Source organism: Lissotriton helveticus, chromosome 4_1, assembly GCF_964261635.1.
Source record: "Lissotriton helveticus chromosome 4_1, aLisHel1.1, whole genome shotgun sequence".
NCBI lineage: Eukaryota > Metazoa > Chordata > Amphibia > Caudata > Salamandridae > Lissotriton > Lissotriton helveticus.
Window position 1 is genome coordinate 333,573,445 of NC_136063.1, and position 20,720 is coordinate 333,594,164.

Sequence of the window (20,720 nt, forward strand, 5' to 3'; positions counted from 1 at the left end):
CCAGAGTGGAGGAGAGACTGCAGGTGCTCCTGTAGTTGCAGGCCTGCGTCCACCTTTTTCCGCCCCAAGCAGGGAAGCCCATCAAGGCATTGATCAGTCTACCCTGGCTTTTGGCTGGGGAGGAGTCGTGTTGGACTTGGCCTTTTCCCCCCAAATTTTTCGCTTTTGACCCCCTTATCTAGATTGTCTCCCCCATGGGATTACACCTGTATAGGCCATGAGTGGTGTGAGACCCCTGGTGAAAAATGTAATTACCTGAAATAATGTGAGCACTTGTAAAATCCCCCATTTTAAAACTGCACCTGATTGAAATGTATTGTTTTTAAAATGGATGCCATGGCCATGGGTTTTGCCACTGGACTGACATAGGTCAGCGGACTAGATAATATTACCCAGCTACCCCTAGCTTTTGGAGGGAAAGCCTGGCACCCAGGGTGCTCACCCCCTCCCCTAGAACCAGTTTAGGCTAGATGTGCCAACATTCTAGAAGGTCCTGGCACTGCCTGGGAGGAGGGTATAAATAGGGAGAAGTGTCACCAGAGAGTCAGTCAGCGCTGGGACTAAGAAGAGAGGGGATCTGCTGTGAGGTGCTACCGCCACATGGGCCTATGAGCTGGGCCCTGCACCCCTATAAACCCCCCCCTCTGTTGTCCCCATGGGCCCCTGACAAGGGAGGGCCCCTATCCAGGTCACTGACGCTGTTTGGACCGGGTACTACGCCAGCGCTGAGGGAGAGAGGTGCCGAGAAGAGGAGGAATGCTGTGGGCTTGAACCCCCCAGGAGGTGAGGAGTGTGCCCCTGGGGCTGGCTGTGGAACTGTTCGCCCCCCCCTCCGTGAGGTGCGCCTGTCAGACGCTGTCTGGGGAGGTTGGTGCCCCCAGGAGGCTGTGGCCCCTTTGGAAGTGCTGCTGCTGCATTGCCCGTGAGCGTTGGACTGGGAGGAGCTGCGTGTCCTTAGAAGCCCTGGACTGCCTACACAGCGCTGTGGGAAGAGAAGCGCTGTATTAGTGTCTCTAAGCGCTATCTTGTGTGCCCCTGCGAAGCGCTGTGAAGTTGTGAGGCGCTGTGTTAGAGCGCGCTTCTGTGCCCAGGATTACTGCCACTGGTATCAGCGCTAGAGACTGTGTGCCCTGAAAAGCGCCGTATCCTGTGCCCCTGCGGAGCGCTATGAAGTAATTGACCCTTTGGAAGCGCTACTGGTGATTGCTGCCTGGAAGCGCTATGCCCCTGAGAAGCGCTATGACCGCCTGCTGAAGCGCTATGCTGCCCGGGAACTGCTGGGCTGACCGAGCGCTGCATGCCCCCCTAAGAAGCCAGTCAAGTCAAGTCAAGTCATAAAATTTATATAGCGCGCTACATACCCAGAGGGTTTCAAGGCGCTTGGGGAGGGGAGGGGGGTTATTTGTCAAATATCCACGTTTTAAGTTGTTTTCTGAACGCTAGGTGATTCTGGGTGAGGCGAAGGTAAGCGGGGAGTGAGTTCCATGTTTTGGCAGCCAGGTATAAGAAGGATCTGCCTCCCATGGTGGTTTTGTTGATGCGAGGGACAGTGGCGAATGCTTGGCTGGAAGATCGAAGTTGGCGGGAGGGGGTGTAGAAGGACAGTCGAGAGTTGAGGCAATCTGGTCCGATGTCGTAGAGTGATTTGTGTGCGTGGGTAAGCAGTCGGAAAGTGATCCTCTTATTGACGGGTAGCCAGTGGAGGTCTTTAAGGTGACCAGAGATGTGTTCGTTGCGTGGGATGTCTAATATGAGCCTGGCTGAGGCGTTTTGGATTCGTTGTAGTTTCTTCTGTAGTTTGGCGGTGGTACCTGCGTAGAGGGTGTTTCCGTAGTCCAGTCGGCTCGTGACCAGAGCATGGGTGACTGTTTTCCTTGTTTCGGTGGGGATCCAGCGAAATGTTTTTCTGAGCATGCGAAGGATGTTGAAGCAGGATGAGGATACGGCGCTGACTTGTCTGTTCATTGAAAGTGAAGAGTCCAGGATGACGCCAAGGTTCCGTGCGTGGTCTGTCGGGATGGGTGCTTTTCCGAGGGCTTCCGGCCACCAGGAGTCGTCCCAAGCAGAGGGGGATTTACCTAAGATGAGGACTTCTGTTTTGTCTGAGTTCAGTTTCAGACGGCTTTGTTTCATCCATTCGGCGACTTCTTTCATTCCTTCGTGTAGGTTAGTTTTGGCGGTGCTGGGGTCCTTGGTGAGAGAAAGGATCAGTTGAGTGTCATCCGCGTAAGAGATGATGTTGAGGTTGTGTTGGCGGGCGATGGTCGCGAGGGGGCTCATGTATACGTTGAAGAGGGTGGGGCTGAGTGAGGATCCTTGTGGTACGCCGCAGATGATTTCAGAGGCCTCGGACTTGAATGGTGGGAGGCGGACTCTCTGGGTTCTTCCGGAGAGGAACGAGGTGATCCATTCCAGTGCCTTTCCTTGGATTCCGATGTTTTTGAGGCGCTGTAAAAGGGTGCTGTGGCAGACTGTGTCGAAGGCTGCAGAGAGGTCGAGGTGGATGAGGGCGACTGTGTCTCCATTGTCCAGTAGAGTTCGAATGTCGTCTGTTGCTGCGATGAGGGCGGTCTCAGTGCTGTGTTTGGCTCGGAATCCAGATTGTGAGGAGTCGAGGGATTTGTTGGCTTCGAGGAAGGCGGCGAGCTGGTTGTTGACAGCTTTCTCGATGACTTTGGCCGGGAATGGAAGAAGTGAGATGGGGCGGTAGTTTTTGAGTTCGGTGGGGTCTGCTGTTGGTTTTTTCAGAAGAGCGGTGAGTTCAGCGTGTTTCCAGTCTTCTGGGAAGGTAGCGGAGTTGAAGGAGCAGTTGATGACGTCTCGGAGGTGCGGAGCTATGACGGAGTCTGCTTTGTTGAAGATGTGGTGAGGGCATGGGTCTGTGGGGGATCCAGAGTGGATGGAATTCATCAGGCGGATGGTGTCCTCAGTGGTGATTGGGTTCCAGGCGTTGAGGGTGTTAACGGGGGGAAGATAGTCAGCTGATGGTAGGGTGGGTTGGCTTCCGGGTTGGTTGTCAAAGCTGTTGTGGATGTCAGCAATCTTGTTGTGGAAAAAAGAGGCTAGGGAGTCGCAGAGAGTTTGAGAGGGGGTGATGTCGTTGGAGTTGGCCGAGGGGTTGGAAAATTCCTTGACGATGTTGAAAAGTTCTTTGCTGTTGTGGGCGTTGTTGTCGAGTCGATCCTTGAATGCTGTTTTTTTGGCTTTTCGGATCAGTTGGTGGTGAGTACGGATGGCGTTTTTGAAGGCGTCCTTGTTGCTGGTGGATGAGTCTTTTTTCCAGGCCTTTTCAAGGGAGCGGCATAGTTTCTTGGATTTCTTGAGGTCCTCGTTGAACCATGAGGCCTTCTTGATTTTGTGTAGGCGTTTTTTCAGTGGTGCTAAGGTGTCTGCGGTGTTGGATAGCCAAAGGGTGAGGTTGGAGGCGGCTTCGTTGGCGTCAGAAGAGAGGGCTGGGGAGGTTTGAAGGAGCGATGAGGAGATCTGTTCCGTGGTGATTTTGTTCCAGTTTCTTTGTAGAGTTGGTTGGAGGTGGATGATGGGTTTCGGCTTGTTGTAGGTGAAGTGGACGCAGCTGTGGTCAGTCCAGAGGAGCTCCGTAGTGTGGTTGAAAGAGACATGGTTGCTAGAGGTGAAGATGGGGTCGAGTGTGTGACCTGCGATGTGGGTGGGGGAAGTGACCAGTTGTTTAAGTCCGAGGTTGGCGAGGTTGTCTAAGAGGGTGGCGGTGTTGCGGTCGTTGATCTTCTCAAGGTGGAAGTTGAGGTCTCCCAGGAGGATGTAGTCTTTGGAGGGGAGCGCGTGTGGGGTGATGAAGTCCGTGATGTCTTCACTGAATTTTGCGCGGGGTCCTGGTGGTCTGTAGAGGAGGGTGCCTCTGAGAGTGGTCTTGGGGTCGATGTGGATCTGGAAGTGAAGGTGTTCGGAGTTGGCGAGGTTGGCGTCAGAGCTGGTTGAGATGCGGATTGATTTCTTGTGGACGATAGCGATTCCTCCTCCTGTTTGGTCGGTGCGGTCTTTGCGTGTAATCTTATAGTCGTCAGGGATAGCGATGGCGATGTCAGGAGCGGAGGAGGCGTTCATCCATGTTTCCGTTAGGAAGGCGACGTCTGGAGAGATGGTGTCTAGTAGGTTCCAAAGGTCAATGGCGTGCCTGTGGACCGAGCGGGTGTTGAGAAGGATGCATTCTAGGTGGTTGGGGTCGGGAATCTGTGGTGTGGTCGGAGCGGAGATGTTGACGGTGCCGCTGAATTTGCAGGAGTAGCAAGAGAAAGGTCCATGGGTGTGGCCAGGGGCGGCTTGGACGCAGTTGGGGGCGCGGCCGGGGTTAAGGGCTAGGAGGGTGGCTGCATCGTAGGTAATGCGGGGGTGGGCAGAGCGAGGGGCAGGGGGTCTGGCGCTGGGCGCGGTCCAGGCGCGGACGGGCGTAGACGGGCTTACCTTTGGCGCACCTTCGGCGAGGCCGAAGCGCGTGGACGCTGCGCGTGGGGGCATGTGGCCATAAATGGAGAGTGGAGGGGGCGGAGCGTGGGAGGGTCAGGTGGGAGGCGGGGTCTGGGAGGAGGAGACACGGGTGGGACTACAAGCAAAACCAAATGGCCGCCCAGAAAGGAAACGAAAGTGGGGCACTGCCGGAGCTTCAGTCCAAGACACAGGCACAGACTTAATGAGCAAATGAATGCACGCTACGCTTATAAAAACATATGCCACTACATACAGGTCAATGCAGTGCGAGCGCAGACAATAACAAGCGCTCGGCGTTATGCAAATTCGTAGGCAGGCAGTGCGAGTAGAAACGATACCCAGCGCAGTCAAGTGGTCTATGCGCTCTCGCAGGGCGGCAGTCAGCAGGACAATGCAGGCAGCAGTCAAGGCAGGCAGCGAGCACAAGGCTTCCGTGGAGCAAGAGCTGGGGGAGCGACCGTGGTGGAGGGAGTCCAGACGGTCACAGGGAAAGAGAGGACGGGGCTACTGTTGTGTATCAGTGTGTGGGAGGGTCAGGTGGGAGGCGGGGTCTGGGAGGAGGAGACACGGGTGGGACTACAAGCAAAACCAAATGGCCGCCCAGAAAGGAAACGAAAGTGGGGCACTGCCGGAGCTTCAGTCCAAGACACAGGCACAGACTTAATGAGCAAATGAATGCACGCTACGCTTATAAAAACATATGCCACTACATACAGGTCAATGCAGTGCGAGCGCAGACAATAACAAGCGCTCGGCGTTATGCAAATTCGTAGGCAGGCAGTGCGAGTAGAAACGATACCCAGCGCAGTCAAGTGGTCTATGCGCTCTCGCAGGGCGGCAGTCAGCAGGACAATGCAGGCAGCAGTCAAGGCAGGCAGCGAGCACAAGGCTTCCGTGGAGCAAGAGCTGGGGGAGCGACCGTGGTGGAGGGAGTCCAGGCGCTGGCATCGTGTGCCATTCAAGCGCTGTGAAGCTTCTCCGCGCTGAAAGCGCTGCTGCCCCACTCACCGCCGCAGCTGAGGCTGCCCTGAGGAGAACAGGAGAGGGCCGCCGCCATCCTGCAGTGGGCTGCGCAGGGCCCAAGTGTGGAGAGTCCTAGAGGCGGCCCCCGGAGCCTTGGAGAGGCCGCCATTAAAATTCCTGTCAGGCCGCTGGAGTTCGAAGTGGGCCGCGCTAGGCCCGAGGAAGCCGTCCCGCTAGCCTCACGTGACGGGGGCGCGTCAAGCCACGCCCCCGCCGCGAAGTGATTGGCCGCGTGGCCGAGCCCCTCGCAAGCGAGTCTCGGATTGGATCTGGGGCTCGGTACACGCCATTGGCTGCCATCCACGCGCCTCCCTCCTGATTGGTCCCCGGGCCCGGCAAGCACCGAGGAGGGCCCGGGACGGGAGAGATACCCACGCGGGGGCTCGGGAAGTGCATCGGAGCCCCGCCCGCCACTGACATCGCCGGAGGGCTTAGCAAGAGGCTCACCTGCCGGCGCAAATCAGAGGAAGGCCCTGACCCGCCAGCGCAGGCCCCCGGAAGGCCGGGGCAATGTTGAAGCTGAAGGGAGGCCCCGAGGGAAGCGCCGGAGTAGCGCGGGCCTCCCCTGACTGGCCCACAATACCCTGGAGGGCCCTTAAAAGAGACAGGTAAACCCCCCGTCCCCCGAGAAGGGGAAAGTTGTGGTTGGGCCCCATTGGCCTTGACTAACTGCCGCAGAGGGAGTTCGCCCTCCCAGGGGGAAACCGAGTGACTGTTGGGCCATGAAAGTAGCCTCTGGCTGGGGAATTAGTTAATCACAGGATATCAGTTAGGCCCTACTGGACTGCCTACAGAGACCCCGGTTAATCATAAAGGCCATGGGGGAAATGTAGAATGTTGTAGGGGCCCCAGGGAAATGTTTGATACGCATAGCCAGGTGATATGCCTAATGTAATGCACATTTTTACCTGTTGCCTGATGTTCCCTGAAATGTGTAGGCCTGACATCTAATCTATATGTCTATACTCCGGGGAGGGTTTGCCCTAGGTTGAGGTTCATAGGCCTAGAGTCAGGCCCAAGTTAAATGCATAAATGCCCCTTGTTGGCCTGACGAGTTATTCCAGGCCCCTGTTCATGCCCCTTGTTAATGAGCCGGCCAGGTTGATTCATGACAGGTGCTCCTGTCTAATATTAAATGTGCTGTGATGCTCTGTTTTCCCTTACAGGGGTGGGGATTGGCGTTATAACGCATGAGGTGTGGTTATGCATAATGTTGGATTTTGCAATTGCAGCCAACCCCCTAAGGATGAGAGCCCGAGTTGGCCCCGCCAGATTGTCTCCGGGGCTAATGTTCATTTAACTAACCTTTTCCCTTTCAGCATGGACTTTGGACTCAACCCTTTTTGTCCCATGTAAATAATTCCCCATGATGTACTTGGCTCTGGCGCCAGTTGGCGCCTTGTTGTGATTACCAGTGTATTTTTCCTTTTTACCTTGCAGGTTGGAGACATAACTAAACTTAATCTTTTTCCAACCAAAGGTGGTGTCGTGACTCTTTTGTAGTGTGATTGGTGTGTTGTCTGTGGGTACTGCGTGAATGCTTCACATGTCCTCGAAGTTTGGCCTGCCCGCTTGATGCCATGCTACCCCCTAGGAGATTTGGGCAACCCCCTTTTCCAACAGCGTGCTATTACAACAAAGATTTTTCTTATAGCACAGCAAGACATTTCCACACACATCATGATGGAGATTGGACACAGGCAAGATATTTTGCCTTGGACGCAATACCTAAGAACCCTAGAGGAGGTAACAGATTGATGCCATTACGAAGAGGCGAGTCTAGATTCATTCTCCAAGCAGGGAGTGTTGCCCCAATGGGGATGAACATTGATGAGGAAATGTATATACACCTGTGATAGAACCATAGGATTTTTCCCCACTCCCTTTTAGGAACCAGGTTCTGAATTGTTTTTAACCTTATCACTGAAACTTTGGAACAATCCCTGACTTGGTCATAACATAATGTATGATGATGGGCTATCCTTCAACATAGAATTGTTTAACTTACTGGACGAATGCTAATTATAGGATTATCCAAACTATATCATTAACTTACCTACGAGTTAGCTCTAGAAATAGTAGGATGCTATTATGTCACAACCTGTCTGATATGTACTTATTTGTTAATTTTTATCTAACCTTAATTGTCTCTCTCTCTCCTTCTCCTTACAGATTATTCCGGTTGTGATGGAGTAAATGAGTCACACGTCAGTTATAAGAGTTATGAGCATGAGATGTTGATGCAAACACTATCAATAAGAGATATGAGCACGGAATAGGGTGATTTAGTCACACGAAATTGCACTTTCCTTCCTTTCTTTATTTGAATTTACTCACATGTATGACTCTTGAATAAGATAGAATAATAATCACTTGATTGTTTGAGCTTGTAGTAGGAGAGAAGTGAATGGAGCACTTATATATATAGTACGATAGATTGGCCGAACGCCATTAGCAGGGGTACTACACCCATGAATTTAAATCTGTCACCTCAATATTTGAACCTTTAATTTAATTGAGTTTGAATTAAAATTATCATGAATATATGACTGAATAATGAATCTAGTAACCTACAGTAGCATCCAGAGCTCACAGTTACTTATTAAACTCTTTACTACTTAATTTCTCCCAGTATTAGGCTTGAACACCTATGTATTTTTTTATATAGGAGAACACAGGGTACTAAACCCATGATGTCGCCCATGAAAGGTTGAAAATTATGCTGTGAACCGATTAATGTTTTTTCGCATTAAACAGCGTTTCATATCACCTTACACATAAAATGACCAAGCAGGGTAAAACATTATTGTCCAATTTAAATTGTGTCGTAAACATTGAATATATTTATAATTTAATTTGTGACACGGGCTCTGTGTGATGTTGTAAACACAGAGTCTGTTTTTCATTTTCATCAAACAAACAGTACTTCTTGCACGAGATTTAGAACCATGGTCATGTGACCAAGAGCCTGTGTGCTCGAAACGCGTCTTTTTTTGCCCGAAAATAAAACATTCTTAACAGTACCTGGTCGGTGTGGCTTGATCTTTTCCTAATCCGGAGAAGCCTTGTGGATATATATATATATATATATATATATATATATATATATAAATATATATATTTTCATCATACCAAACTTTTCCATCAAAGAAGGCGCTGACTCCGTGTATCAAAATTCAAGCGTTTATTTTCAGTATCAGCTTCTGCTCAGACGCGTTTCGGCGGCTCACTCCCGCCTTGCTCACTAACATCTGACCATCTCTAGGTGCACTTATATATACATACTGTGTCAGGGGCCAACAAATCACACACTTAATTAGCGTTCTTTGGTTGCTAAGGTGACTAAATTACATCCTGGCGAGTGACGTCACAGTTTACTTAACTCAGCACATTAATTACATGGCCGTATTGTAATTTCACTGTTTAAGCACTCGTACATAATTTTAAAACATTGCATCATGTTCAAAATATTAACATATTACATTATATGTTCTGTGCAAGGATGTATACAAAAGTTAATCGTACATCGAGGCTACATATAGAAAGTATGCTAAGAATCTCCGTGATTTAAGGTCATCCAAATTGTCCCTCCCATGTCAGCCCACGAAACCGTGTCTTCAGTTCTGATACGTTGGTTGAACTAGGCTGGGATGAAAGTGTGTCCCTGATTGGCTGAGGGCTATTGTTATCTGTATAACCATAGTAACCACGCAGTCAAACCTGGTTTGCTACCTGATGCGCGGAGCCCTCACACACGGTATTCGTGTCAGTCGGAGATCTGAGCTCCTGATCGCGGCATAGTGCCGGTGAGTCCTTGTGTTCTGGCTATGTGTATACCCTAGTGGAGCGTTACTTCGCTGTGTGTGGTGGGTAGGATGAAGGATTCAGCCACGGAGAATTAGCTACGTGTAGGTGTGCCTCAATGTTTGTAGTGAATTGCGATGCCCTTTGCCGACACGGAGTGAATGAGTAAGGTGAAAGTTCTGGATGGTGGATGTTTTAACTGGGTACTCGGGGAAGGGAACTAAGGCAGCTAAATGTGGACTGTAAGGGCTTCATCAGCGTTCAGCCCTGACGGGATCTTGGAATTCAAGAGAATAATGTATCTTGATTCCAATCGGCGTAAGGCCAATTTACGATTCCCGCCTCTCACTTTTTTAGGGATATTGTCGATGACAAAATATGTCAGACCTGAAGAGTCTCCACCATGCGCTTCGTGAATGTGACGCGCTACTGGGTAGGTTTGGTCTTTGTTGGTAATGGCCCGCAAGTGCTGTAGGATTCTGACGTGTGCTTGGTGAATGGTTGATCCTACATATCGTTTCCCGCATTCGCAGGTGAGTACATACACCGCAAATTCTGTCTTGCAGGTAAACTGATCTCTGATGGTAAGAGGTTTTTTTCTGAATGGTGTCACTACACTTGTTGTGTTGACGCCATGGGTGCATGCCTTGCATTTGCTGCATTTTTTGAAGCCGGTTTGGGACTGTAGCCAGTTTTTCTTCTTTTTGACCGCCGGGGCATTGCACACTAATTCCGCCCGCATGGATTTGGCTTTCCTAAAAGAAACTAATGGGTGATTGCCCATTAAGTTTCCTATTGTTGTATCATTGCTGATTAACGGCCAGTGCCTTCTAAGGATCTTTCGAAGGTTAGCATGGTGGCGATTGTACCCCGTGATTAGTCTAGGAGGTTGTCTTTGTTGTGTGGCTGTCTCACCTTCTGTTACCTGAGGGAACAGTAGGTCGTGTCGGTTTTTGGTACTGCATTTGGCTTCAGCAATGTTACAGGTTTTCTCAGAATATCCCCTTCTTTTGAGTCTCGTAAAGAGATTCAGTTTGGCATCAGTTAGTCCTTCTGTGGTGCTGCAGTTGCGTGTCATCCTGAGACATATATATATATATAGGTAGTTATAGTTAGGAACTATTTTCCATATGAAAACCACAACATTCTATTTGGAATACCTTTGGCGCCAGTTGACGAATCTTCGCTAAATTTTCCAAACTAATGACCAGGTCCAGTCCGCTCTCATCCTGCAAGTCTTGGGGTGATTCATCAAGTAGGGGCCTAGAAAAAAGGGGGTCCCAAAACGTGTTTTACCCATGCAATTTTCAATAGGGACCTTTAGCCGCAGCTACAGCCCGAACTGCTGAACGGAATTACACCAAATTTGGCAAAGAGGTAGTCCTCAGTTCAGACTTGTGCCTTTTGCGTAAATGGTGTCAATCTGTTCAGTAGTTCCTGAGAAGATTACAATTAAAAGTACATATATATCTATGGCCACAGTGGATCTGCGGCCATAGATACAAACATTTTTTAGATATACATCAGGCTTGTGTGTTTAGTTCTTAGGTGGCTCTAAAAAGAGCCCTTGTGTTTATTTTAGTACCTACAAGTAAGTACCTATGCAGGGTCTAAAGTTCAAGAGGAAGACTCTGTTACCCTCATCTGTAAAATGAACACCATCTCTCCTATAGACTTGTATTTCAGGCCTACAATTCACCAGTTAGTATCCACACACTCCAGGAAACACCCTGTGACTGCTCTTGCAAACCCATAGTGACTCTTTCAGTAGCATGTAGTAATCCTTTCAGTAAAGTGCAAGGGATACTGTTATTTGTTTAGAATCACACTGTGAGTCAGTGTGCATTTGGGAAAATTGAGAGAGAATTATTTGCTTGTTTGATGTGTTTGCAGGCACATAAGTACATGTACTCATGCAGTGAGCCAGGCTTTAGGGCGTGCAGTGCTTCAAACTCCTAACAACTATGCATGTAATGATCTAAGCACCTTCATACTTGTATTTCAGGCCTACAATTCCCCAGTAAATATCCTTACACTCCAGCCAGGAAACACCCCGTGGCTGTTCTTGCAAACCCATGGTGACTCTTTCAGTAGCATGTAGTAATCCTTTCAGTAAAGTGCAAGGTATACTGCTGGTTGTCTAGAATCACACTGTAAGTCAGTGTGCATTTGGGAAAATTGATAGAGAATAATTTGCTTGTTTGATGTGTTTGGAGGCACATAAGTACATGCACTCATGTAGTGAGCCAGGCTTTAGGGCGCGCAGTGCTTCAAACTCCTAACAGCTATGCATGCAGTGATCTAAGCACCTTCACACTTGTATTTCAAGCCTACAATTCCCCAGTTAGTATCCTTACACTCCAGGAAACACCCTGTGACTGCTCTTGCAAACCCATAGTGACTCTTTCAGTAGCATGTAGTAATCCTTTCAGTAAAGTGCAAGGGATACAGTTATTTGTCTAGAATCACACTGTGAATCAGTGTGCATTTGGGAAAATTGAGGGAGAATCACTTGCTTGCTTGATGTGTTTGCAGAGTCATAAGTACATGTACTCATGTAGTGAGCTAGGCTTTAGGGCATGCAGTGCTTTAAACTCCGAAGGACTATGCATGTAGTGATCTAAGCATCTTCACACTTGTATTTCAGGCCTACTATTCACCAGTTGGTATCCATACACTCCAGGAATCACCCTGTGACTGCTCTTGCAAACCCATTGTGACTCTTTCAGTAGCATGTAGTAATCCTTTCAGTAAAGTGCAAGGGATACTGTTATTTGCCTAGAATCACACTGTGAGTCAGTGTGCATTTGGGAAAATTTGGTGAGGGTTGACGTTCCAGGAGGCTCCAGTCAAATCCTGGAAGTATGCAGCTCCAGAGCTTACAGCAGAATGAACCTGAACCTACAAAAGTTCTAAAAAACAATCCAGAATTCAGGAGGTGATTCCTGAGGGTATACTTGTAGGTTCCAAGTGTCCAAAACATCACTCCAAAGGTCTGGAATCTCCTAGATGATCTTTGGGAAGTCTGAACTAAGATTTCCATAACGTGCGTGGCCAAATCAATAAAAGTCCACTGGACGCACTCCAGTATGGGGACTCTTAGTGGAGATGATGCGGGCAGGGTCTGTTAACCTGTAGCTTGAAGGAACCCACTCCTTAATACTTCTTGAAGCAAGGTACAGTCCCCAGGACTGTAGTATCAGAATGTGCAGCAGGTTCAGTTAGTCTGAGTGCAGGCCTTTGGGTGCAAATCACAATTCCAGCAGTGCAGTCCTTCTTCTGCTTGTAGTTTCAGGCAGCAGATCTGAGAGACTATGCAGCCCTCACATATGTATTCAGTGTTCTGGGGTGATAAGCAGGGGGGCACCTCTGTCTAATGAGATGCTAGGTGCTCCCCTAAAGCATGACAACTTCCTCCAAAGTGTGACATCTTCTTGTCCAACAAAGTATTGCACTTCCAAAATCCAACATGGATGATTTCTTTCCAGAGGAGTAACAGCTGGCTAAACCTACCCACAGTTTGACTCATTTCGATGTTCTCTCCTCCCACAGACCTCTGTCAATTCCTGCCCTAATCCTGCCACCTGGATGGGCAAAGGATGTGGGGGTAGGTACGACTGGCATTCCTTACTGATCTGCTCTCTCTTTGAGCTCAGCTTGATGCACTCAGCCCTCTCTTTATGACTCATCCTCCGTAGCTTCAGAGCTCTCTCTCCATCAGATAACCCCTGCTCTATGCGGCCACTTATCACTTCATCAAGTCAGCCTGGCTAAGCCTGTAAAGGCTGCCCAATCAGCAGAGAGTACTTGAAGGCTGGATTTTGGCTCACAGAAAATAAAGTTCTATTAATTATTTTCTACACCAGTTATGATAAATTCAACAGTGGCAAGTGTTTGGGTTTATCAATTCCAATCTTTTTAGTCTTTGAATGAAATTTTTACTCCTTTCTTATCAATAGTTATACAAAAATAATATATTGCAATGTTAGCCATTGGAGCTAAGCATCTACAATGGGCATAAAGTGAAATGGACAGTTATTCCCTCACCCGGGCATATACAAATATTTTACAAGGTCCCTGGGACACATAGGGGAGACCTTGGGGATGCTTAGTATGAAAGAATAAGATAGATTATCACTTTTAAAGTGCCCTTACCACAAAAGCTGAGTTTGCAAACAATTGACTTTTAGAGACAGTCTGCAAAGCCTGACTGCCTTTAAAATGACAACAGGCACTCAGCAGTGCACACATGCAAGTGCAGGAAATCTGCTTGGCCTCTAAACTTTCATGCCTTATTAAATGCTAGGGACTTATAGGGCCTGTATGTATTAGGGACTTATAGGGCCTGTCAATACGAACTGTGAGAGTGTACTTTTAAAGACAGGCTACAAGGCAGGACCTCCTTTAAAAGGACTGCAGGCACACAACACCGCACACACCAAGTGCAGGAAATCTGCTGGGTTTCTAAAATGCCATGACCTATTTTATACTAGGGAATTATAGGTAAATTGAATCCCTTGGGCCCATTATCTACTAGGGATGTCCAGGGTCTTTCATGGTCAAGTTTAACTGTACCCAAGTACCATATTCTTTTAACACAGAGCACTTGCTCTGGGTCTAGTTAGCAGGGCCCAGGGCACAGTCAGAGAAAACTAGCATCTAGGGGAAAAATGGGGGCAAAAACGGATCCTGAATTCTCACACACATGAAGTCACCAATAGCAAAAATGCAAACAATTCTTAGTTAAATATTAATTTAATTATTTGACAGAATTAGTTTTTAAAACACTAGGGGAACAACCATTCCTGTGCATTAGTACTCAGAACATTTTAAGAAAGGGCATACCTTTTTAGGTTTCGTAACCTGGAGAGGGGCGAAGCCCCTCCCAGATCGAAATCTGTTGTTTTTAATAGTGAGGTTAGGACAGCCTCTGTTTCCAATTGGCTAGCTCCATAAATGGAGGCTAGCCATTGGGAGGCAGAGGCTGTCAATCGCGTTTTCTCTCGAAAACGCGATTCGGGGGCGTTTCTGGTGCTTTTTTTAAGCCCCGCCCCTTTGTCCCGGGCCGCGCTGCCATTGGCTGCCGGCCCGGGACACCCCCGTGACGTCATTCCCGGGCCGCGCTGTGATTGGCTGCCGGCCCGGGACACCCCCACACCTCCGTGATGTCATTCCCCGGGCCGCGCTGTGATTAGCTGGCCGGCCCGGGACTGACTTGTTTTATATATTTATCCCGCCAGCGGGGACGTCCCCCGAGCCTGCGCAAGTTTACAAAGTACACGTGCAGTTTTGCCGGAACCCGCCTTCCTGCTCCGGTGTCTCCCGCCGTCCGTGTCCTCTCCCGCCCCCCGTCCCTCTTGATGAACAGCCGGCATTGCCGACACCCGCCTTCCTGCTGTAAGGGTGAGCCGAGGTGCATTTAATAAAATTACTGTTTTCGGCGCTACAGTCACCGTTGCATGATGAACAGCCGGCATTGCCGGCACCCGCCTTCCTGCTGTAAGGGTGAGCCGAGGTGCATTTAATAAAATTACTGTTTTCGGCGCTACAGTCACCGTTGCAATGAGCGATCTTTCACTCACGCTGTATTCTGGGCCCACGTCGGCATTTCCTGGTCTCTCGCGCATGTTTGCTGGTCGGCGGCTGCCTCACAACACGTTCCATGTCGATCCGCTCTCCCCGCCTCCCTCTCCCCTCCCCTACCACTGCAGATCCCCGCCTCCCGAGCCGCAGCTGATCCCGATCCGCTCTCCCCGCCTCCCTCTCCCCTCCCACAGCAGATCCCCGCCTCCCGAGCCGCAGCCGGTCCCGATGCCGTTGTAACACGGCCTCCGCTCTCCCCCTCCCCTCCCACAGCAGATCCCCGCCTCCTGAGCCGCAGCCGGTCCCGATGCCGTTGTAACACGGCCTCCGCTCTCCCCCTCCCCTCCTACAGCAGATCCCCGCCTCCCTCTCCAGGTGAGTGTCTACTTTATTTGGGAAACACCACAGTGAGTGCTGTTTTATTTTTCTTGCGCCGTTCCCGCTATCCGTTTGCGCCCCCCCCCATCCGTCCGTGTACCGCCAGCAGTGGCGTAACACAAGCCCCCGCAGCCCCCGCAGTGCGGGGGGGCCCCGCGCTCCTGGGGGCCCCGGCCGGGCCCTGGGCCCTCAAGTAAGATCTGCCGCTGCTGTGACAAATGGTGCACAGCGCGGGCCACGGCCGGGGCCCCTGCGAGTCTTGAAATGGTGCGGGGCGGGCGGGGGCACCGGCCGGGGCCTCCCTGGTAGTCGTCAGCCATGAGTCAGTCAGTCTTCCTTGTAATTGCGGGCCGGAGGCCCCTAGAGTCAAGAGTCCGACATGGTGGGGGGCCCCGGCGCCGGCTGCGGGGCCTGTGACCACCCGTGTGAGACTGTCACTGAGGCTGGCAGTTGTTGTGAGTACACACAGATTGCAAATTCAGAAGGGGCACGGGCACCCCGGCGGGCACTCTCACTTTGATGCAATTAAAATGGTGCCGGGGCCGCCCGTGAGCAGTTTTTTTTTATTATCTTTTCGAGGATCGATGAAATGGCGGCGGGCCGGGATGAATGCGCGCGGCGCGCACACACTTGTCCAGTTACACACTGCGACTTTCACTTTCTATCTAATAATTTCCGCCGCGCGCGTATGCGCGTGGGGGGTGGGCGGGCGGCGGGGGCAGGGCTGGCTGGTGAGTGACCAATGCCCATTACACCACTGCAGCAGCACATGCGCAATCGCCGGGTGCTGTGGCACAAACACGCAAATGCAAGGTGTGGCGTGAGTCACGTGTGGCATCAGGGGCGCGCATAGGGCCATAGTGAAGAAGAAGAGTCGAGAGAAGACAAACAAAGTCAGGCCCGCCCCGCCCACGCTCAGAGTCAGACTTCAGAGGACTGTCTGAACTAAAGTAAGTCCGTCCGGCGTCCCATCACCAGTGCGGGGCCTTTTTTATCATTTACGTGATTGATTGCCCGGCAGCGTTTCCCGTCAGTAAATGACATAGCGCACCTTTCTGTCCTGGCAGCCTGGTAGGCACTGCAGCGGCGCAGCGCCTCTGCGTTGCGTACTGCCATTAGAATAACTGGTCTGCACTGCAAGTTGATGAAAGCCTCCCCCCCCCCCCCCCCCACCCCTTCTGATTGGCACTGGGCAGGGAGAGATGTAATTGCCGGCTGTGGGGCATGACTGTGCCTGGGGGGCTATCTCACGATGTATTATGGTAAAGAAAGGCAGACACCGAATGCTAGGTATGCGAGACTAGCTAGGTAACTCCGCTCGAGGTCTTGGCTCTTATACGAGTACCAGTGAGTGTGTGTCGTCATTGCCAGATCCCTATTTCAGGCCTCACCGCGTGGCACCGGGGCATCTACCACCCCGGACCACCACAGATGTGTGTATGCGGCTTGGAGGTCAAGGAGGGGGGAATAATGGAGACATTTCTGTGGGGCGCAAAACATCCTTTATTTGTGCAAACTGTTGCCACTGGCAAGATTACCTATCAAGGGTCCGCTTGCACTGCATCGTGTTTTCACTATGTGCGCCATTTACTGTAAGTGGCTACTTACACATATATTCTATTGTGCGCCCAGTTTTTTGTATTACATTGGTCCACTTTGAAGAGGTTATCCTACTATGTAAATCTCCTACCGCTGTAAGTATTGTAGATAGAAGTTGGTGAGACTAAGCAACAATGCCCAGCTTAATGCTTACATTTCACCCTTGCTTCTTCAAGAGGATAGTGTACCCAAAACACCTGATTAGTACACGCCTACAAGGCAACATGTTGGTGCTTTACAAAATAAATGTGTATTTTTTAACTCACCATGGACTCTTTAATCCGCAGAAGTGGGATTAATTGTAAATTTAATTTCGCTGTTGTACGTGCACAGCTGCCCTTTACTTGACTGTTCTACCTGTTCCTGAAATTATTGAATTGTGCAGTATTTCCCTTTTATGTTTGTGCATAATTTCTCTCTAGGAACCACTGTTTGTACCCATTTATGTATCCCCGCATGGCTCTGTATGATTAATTCACTTTCTGGAAGATACTGGCTATTTCATATTATTATTTTATATTTCATTGTTGGAGGGCTTTTGGTGTGCCTTGAATGAAAGGTTCTGCTTTTGCCGGCATATAGTTTGGGTGTTGTGTTTGTTTGGTCTTCCTACTGTCTGCCATACCCTGTTCGAGGAACTACCTAGTTTTCTGTTTTTCTGTTGTGGACTCTAGGCCTGTGCATTCCCTCATGTTAGTTTGTGTCTTGTACCAATTAGGCCGTAGATGTGAAAGAGCTTCAACTGGCACATTGTTCTTTGATATAGTAACTATATAGCTTTTTAGATGATGATGCACTGTATGCATTTAGTACGTGAAGTAATTACATGCACGGATCAAGGCCAGAAACTTTTAGCAATCCCTTGTGCGCAATTACCCTGTTACGCTGAAAACGGCACCAACTACTGTGTGGAGGGACTTCACACCAATGAAATGTGGCTGTCCCTTCGAGCATGCTGTGTGCAGCGCGAGGATCCCGCTCTGTGTGGCCTGAATGATTTTAAGGTATAAATGTGTGTGTCGAATTGTGCCCGACATGTATATGAATTTATACACTTGTGTTTTGCTCTACCTTGGTCATTGCCCCAGTCTGTATTTATCATTTAAAATGTACATAAAGCAAGTTGGGCTGGTTGTGTATTTAGTGTATTGGTCCATAAGGGCATTGCCCAACAGCAAGAAGGACTGAATAAAAAAAACATACTAACGATAACAGCTGAAGCAGGCAGCTATAGTGAGGGTTCTTCACAGAGAACAGACATGTGAGAGCCATGCGCCTTAACTCGGACAAAAACAAGCACAGCTGGGCTGGATGCAGGAGGCTGAGCGCAGTATAGCATGAAAACAAACATTTTAAAAAAATACTCTGGTTAAGGACAGCTGTGCTTAAATACACAAAGAACAAAACACACGTTTGCTAAAAAGAGAAGAACCTCTCTTTAACAATGTTCAGTTGAAGATATTATGGATTATCTCTCTCAATGGCCTTCTTGGCAACTGTTTTACCCCATGGCCTGCGTCTTTTATGTCATTTTGTTGTCGTTTTTTACAGGCTGTATTGCTTTATATCATTATATCGGTTATTATTGCATTATATAATTGCCTTATCAGTTCCTCAATTCTTATGTTTATGCTTTTATAATATTTTGGCTTTTTAGCCACACCTTTTGTACAACTGATATTCTGAACTCCTGTATTTAAAAGTGCATGCATGCATACGTGATGATGAAGAAAATTGAGTTCTTGGTAAAATAAAATATTTGCCTAAGATCACACCATTTAAGTGGGGTAGCCGTGATTTATCAATGTTTTCTGGTTTCGCTTTGTACAAATCTGCCACTAAATGAGTATCTATTTGTCATTCATTATGTTAAGGCTTTGTTTTCAACCTCTTTTTGCAGTTTTTATATACCACAAACTAGACCCGACATAATAGAGCACTTTATGAGCACCAGTTACATAACACATGGTCACATTTATTTCTATAGACTCATGTGAAATTAACTGATATAACCAGAAATACAGACAATTCAGGTAAGAATTAAACCTGGTTCCCCAGTTCCTAAATATTCAGCTCTGGTCGTGGTGCATTACAAAACACATTTTACGCCTCACCACTTTCAAATGTCGCCAGCCGCCATTGCGGGGAGGGGGCCCCCTCGACGTACCTTGCAGGGGGGCCCCCTCAAGTTTCGTTACGCCACTGACCGCCAGCGCTATGCTGCAACTTCCCACTTCCCACTTCGTACGTGTTCCACGAGGCGTTTTGTCTAGGAAGTAGCAGCTGCTTTTTTCTGTTCAGATAAAAAGTGTGCAAGGTGACAGGCACATCAGAGGCTGCACAAGGGATAAGTGAAACGTGTACACGAAGGATTTGGAAAATGAACACTGTTTCTGGGCAGAAAAAGAGAAACTTTGTATTACAGCCCTTTGATGTCCGAAAAAGAAGAAATGATTTGACTTTAGACGTTAGGGAGGCTGCCTGAGGTACAGGGCGGCTGAGTGGCAGATGGCATTTCACCGAAATTACCTTTTGTCCTTGCCACGTGCCAGGAGGCACCTCACTTTATTTGTGTGAACACGTGCACACTTGGACTGCTATAGACACGTCGTTTTTCAATCAGATTTTTATTTTATTTTAAAAGGAACATGACCATTTGTTTTTGCTATGTTCCATCCTGGTGGGGTCCTAATGTCATACTTTTCATCCCATCTACGCTAATAGCATGAATATGACGTTTGGGAAATTGCAGAGTGTAGTTTATAGTTTTAGATTAAAATAGCTTCCCCTGTGTCCAGAACATGCACTGTGCGCTGTTGTACCAAAACTCCGAAAATGGGATATTCTATTAAAAGATCTCCAGTGTATGTTTGTTGTTGCCCTTTGTTTTGGTTTTCGCTTGATAAATGCGGAACTACATGTGGCAAAAAACAAACGGATAGCTAAGATGAGGTCGGTTAATAGGCAAGAAGACTGAGGGATGTAAGCGTTCAGCACTGACGTTTGGTGGTATAGTATTCAGCCTGCTATGGAATGATTGCATTGCAGCGCATGAAGGAATATTTTATATCTCAAAAGAACTCTGAAATCATGGCACATTAAAGTACATATTCCGTAGATGCATCGTATATAAAAATCGGTTAGTTCGTTTTTTCCTGTGCATCAGGCGCTCTTAATGTTTTAGCCGGCACTCAAAATGCAAACCAAACATTCTGGCTTTGCCAAGGCTTCTTTTGTCTTTGTCAACATGTGCGCCACCCTCTTGCTCGGCACGCGCGGGGATAGTTTGTGACCGCTCGGGGGTCCTCTCCCTGTGAATCCGTCACTGCTGTCAGCGCCCAGGCGTGGGGTGATGCTGTTGCCAGGATACCTTTAAATCCAGGGCTGGTAAATCTGTGCAGCCTTCTCGACAGTGGTATTGATTAGAGGGTTTGAACTGTGACCTTTCTCCTCATTGACTGCACCATGACCACCTCTGCACAAGTCATTCAGCAGGAACTTGAGGCGCAAAAATGAGCATGGTTAAACCTGAATATGGGATAAATGTCATTATGGGTGCATGGTGTACAATTAAAAATATGGAATATGGTCTCTTTTTTAAAACCGCTCATTTGTGGTATGATAACTGAGGTGAAATAGTCTTGCAAAACAGGGTTCCCTTGATGCTTTGTTGAGATGCTTGATAAACGTACGTTGTCGTCTTAGACACACCGGGGTTCCAGGGTGTGTGTGTATGTGACTTCTCCAGAGTGTGTGTGTGTGTATGTATGTGACTGATCCAGTGTGTGTGTGTGTGTGTGTGTGTGTATGTGACTGATCCAGTGTGTGTGTGTGTATGTGACTGCTCCAGAGTGTGTGTGTGTGACTGC